The sequence below is a fragment of the Hyposmocoma kahamanoa genome, unplaced genomic scaffold (genome assembly GCF_003589595.1).
Source record: "Hyposmocoma kahamanoa isolate Upper Pololo Valley unplaced genomic scaffold, ASM358959v1 80, whole genome shotgun sequence".
NCBI classification, from domain to species: domain Eukaryota; kingdom Metazoa; phylum Arthropoda; class Insecta; order Lepidoptera; family Cosmopterigidae; genus Hyposmocoma; species Hyposmocoma kahamanoa.
The window spans coordinates 8,812,219-8,816,463 of record NW_020654051.1 but is presented as its reverse complement, the minus strand read 5'-3'; positions in this window follow the sequence as shown (position 1 = coordinate 8,816,463).

Here is a 4,245-nt window from a genome sequence, read left to right as displayed (position 1 = left end):
GCGTTTCACGAACACGCTTTTACATTCCCAATTTATGTAACCCTCAGGAACCGAGCTAGGGTTTAAGCTACGGCTTCCTCAGCAGACAGCGCCTTATTCCACAGAGAACAGCTGGAGCCAATTAAAGTATCAAGTCTAAATGGCTCAGATCATTCATATGTATATATATATGTCCAAATATGTACATATAAAATATCTACATATTTGGACAACAATTTCAAAAATACAAGTTTTAAGACTGATTGTACGTTTTTTAATTAGTTTCTGGTAAATATCATTAATAAATAATATTATGGGATACTATTACCGCAGGTTATAAACCAGTAATGTCACTTGCACTGTTCTTCCTAACAGCCAATTGGGTTTTTTCTGATCACTTATCAGACTCATGTAAAAATATATAAACAGCATCCTGTATCATATTTTCATATCAATCATAAATCGTATTTTTATGAATAACTTTCGATCGCCTTCCATGATTGTTTCGACACATTTTGTCTAATCAATTTAAATGCTACAATTATTTAAAAATAACACTCTTTTTACTGCAGAATATCACTTTGTTATCTACTAAAAGTAAGTACATACTTCCTTGTTTTTGTCGAAAGGTTGCATTAAAGAAATTGCTACTGCTACATTCAATATTAAAATTTATAAAGCGACATCTTTTGTCAACGTCTGGTAGCCGTAAAGATACCTGTTTGAGTGACAAAAAACTTTCGTATATTTCTCACAGATGGCGCCGCAGCAAAAATCCGTTAGAACCAAAACAAAGATTATTTTATAATAAAAACACAAAAAAATTCGTAGTTTGTTGCAGAATTTTTCTTTTTGTGTGAGGTCTTTGTGTGAATTATTAATTATTATAAGAAATTATTGGAGTAATTTCATAAAAAATTAATGAATGTTAGGAAAGTGAATCATCATAATACTAATTACAATCAAATATTACAAGAATCATAATTTCAAACCGTTTACAGTAAAGAAATCAATAAAATAGGCCTAAGTAATTGGTTAATCAGTCTCTTCACTCGTAAAATAATACGCAAGTTTCCAAGTCTCTCCATCTACCATGAAAATGGTAAAACAATTACTTACCATTGTTATAACAATGGCCATAAAATAATTTTACGCCCGACGCGCTTCGCCAAGTGTGGCGAGATAAACTTAATAAAACTGCATCGAGATGAAATTTAAACAAGTTTATATAGCTATTTATAACATCGTGCAATAAGGATGTAATCTGTACGCACTATGCTTCTTTGATTAGATCTATGAGACTGTGTGTAGATGCAAATGGACGGCATCAGTGGCTCAGTAGTTATCATTCAGGGCATTAATTTTAATAGCAGTAGAGCTTGTGAAAGAGTTCGTCCGGGGAAGTACTGCCACCTTACCTGTTTCTGTCGCCAAGCAGCAACGTTTGAATGGTGCTGGTGAAATTACAGGCACATGGGACTTGTTAACTTATGCCTCAGTGTGGCTTGTGCTTTGCGGCTTAAAGCTCTGAGTGACACTGCACTGTTGTGGACAGGCATGTCGCTTATCATTGGGTGCACGACTTGTTCCTCCCATGACTGGGTTTCATGAAAAAATTGTTGATGTGATCCTGGGGTTTTATGTACGTCAAATTTAGGAAAGGAAGTCTCCTTAACTGTTTTGGTCTGATCACTTCCATGAGTTTACGACGTTAATAGTCGATAGCGATCACATAAATTACCTAGTTGACAATTTGCCAGACAAAATTGACAAATAGCGTCCTGTTTGTTGTTGTTGTTGTTGTTGAACGGTGTAATATTATTATTTTCTTTAAGTAGGCTTGTGCCAGTGTCATTTTCATAAGAACAATATAAAAATTATGGCGATCATCGCCGGTGTCACTGGTGTTAACGTTAAAGATATAAATATAATAAGAAATTATTACTTATAGTAATCCCTTTTGAACGACATAGTATTTTTTTTTCATTATATGTCGGTTCGATTCCCAGATAAGGCAAGCAATCTTTGAATGCTGTATTAATTACTTTTTAAAATTTGACTAGCTCCTTGGTCGAGTGGCTTGCGTACCGGCAGGGGATCGAACCCGGGACCTAAGAGATGGTGATACAAATCACCGTGATTTGTATCACCATCTCTTAGGTCCCTGCTTCGATCCCCTGCCGGGTCAATGTAGAAAATTAACTTTTCTATATTCTCTCAGGTCTGAGTGTTTATGGTACTGGCGTTGTTTCTGATTTCCATAACACAGATGCTTTATTTACTTACTTTGGGATCAAATCAACGTATGTGATATGTTGTAATATTTAGTTATTTATATTTATTAAAAATAAAATATTGTCACCATTAAACAAAATATCATATATCTACAATATTTAAAATACTTTCCCTGGTGTTCCGTGTCGTTGGACACCCTGTATAATACGCAACCGACTAGCCTACTAATGTTAGGTATATCAAATTAATATTTTCTAATCAAATTTAATTTTTTTTTCTCTAGGAAGTTTTTACAAAAGAGTTTAAGTGTATGTGTGTGAATTCACGCTACCAAGCATAATGTGGCTAATAAATGTTTAAAACAGTATAAATTATACTGAATCTCATTAATTGAACGACTATGTTGCAAAGTTTGCTTTTCTAGATAGGCTTGACAGAGTTATGAGTTTTCTTCACCGCTTAATTACAATATGTTCACGATTAAGTTGCATTTAAGTGTAAGTTAGGAATAAGTCAACATTAAAAGTTAATTAAATGTGTTGATTGTGTTGTTTGTGAAAGATGAATGGAGTAAATGGGGTCGTTATGTAATCTTTATACTGGCGTACGTACAAAATGTACAGTTGAATAAGAGACCTGATTATTCGTTGGATTATTCTCACTTCAACGTATACTAAAGAGCACAATTGCTTACAATTTTAGTAACAGTTCTACTGTGAAAGAGTTCATCCAGAGAAAGCTTACCTATTTCTGCCGCCAACCTGAGTAAGTCGAGCATTATTGGGTTCCGATTTTGAAGGGTAAGAACGTTTACGCTCTACGTTCGATTCATATCAGTTCGATTCATATTCATATTCGACAAAATTAAAAGACAAGTGTCAAGTACGAAGCTTATTGCTTATTTGGCAGTAATTGTTTCGGACGGATGTCGGACGGAGATCGAGAGTAGACCCCCAGTTCCGAATCCGAGAAATGACGGTCCAAAACATCACAGGGATAATTTTATCTGTACCTAGAGATAAAATGATCCCTGTGACATATAGACAATATCGCTAGTACACCTACACAAACGATATCTTAAGTGGGTCCGAGTTTTCTAGATTTGTATAGTCTCGGATTCGAACGAAAAAGAATACGAACCATGCCACACTGAAACGCGCGACAAACGCGCGGCCGCCGCACTTTTTAGTGTGTCATGGTTCATATAAACTCGTAAATCACTAAACTTCTCGCGCCCGGAACGCTTCCGCGGCCGCCTCTGTGTAGCCTGAGCATAAGGGTGCTGGTGAAATTACAGGCATGTGGGACTTTTACGTTTCAAGGTGATAGGTGCAGTGGCAGTGTCTTTCAGATTTTTGCAATTTAAAGCTCTGAGAGGTACTGTAACTGCTATAGACAGGCGCGTCGCTTAACACCAGGAACACCGCTTGTTCATCTCGTCACTTTGCATAAAAAAAGAAAAGCTTTCTAGAGTTGAATTTAAATCTTCAATGTAGTTTGGCTTGCTTTTTACCCTGTACAAGGATCTGTATCGTAGAAAATTTATGGACAGATATTAAAGTCTCGTGTGTAAAGGATTAATAAATGTTTATTATGCAAGGCTGCAAAGTTTTTGTTTGACCCGAGTGTTTGTATTGAAACCTGAGGCACGAGATGCTAAACAACTTTGCTGCCAAGCGATATATACAACGTTTTACCTCTCTATAATAAGCAAAATGATACATGAAAGAAAAACAGTTGAGCTATAACAAATAAGTTTTTTTTTTCATCGAAAAAAAAGATAAGAAAGAAGATAAGAAAGGTGCATCAGAGTCCATATCGTCAAGTTCGAATTTCAAAAACATTTTCCACGCAAGCGTGGAGACAACGCTTTTGCACGCAGATTCCTAATAAGAAAGAAAGCCTTTCCGGGCTAGGGAAAATTTTTATTTATTTACTTGGTATCCCAATAGAACATATACGATATTCAATACAATATTTAATATCTATCTTAATGTGGTATATATCGCAGTAACTGGGAAACACAGCATT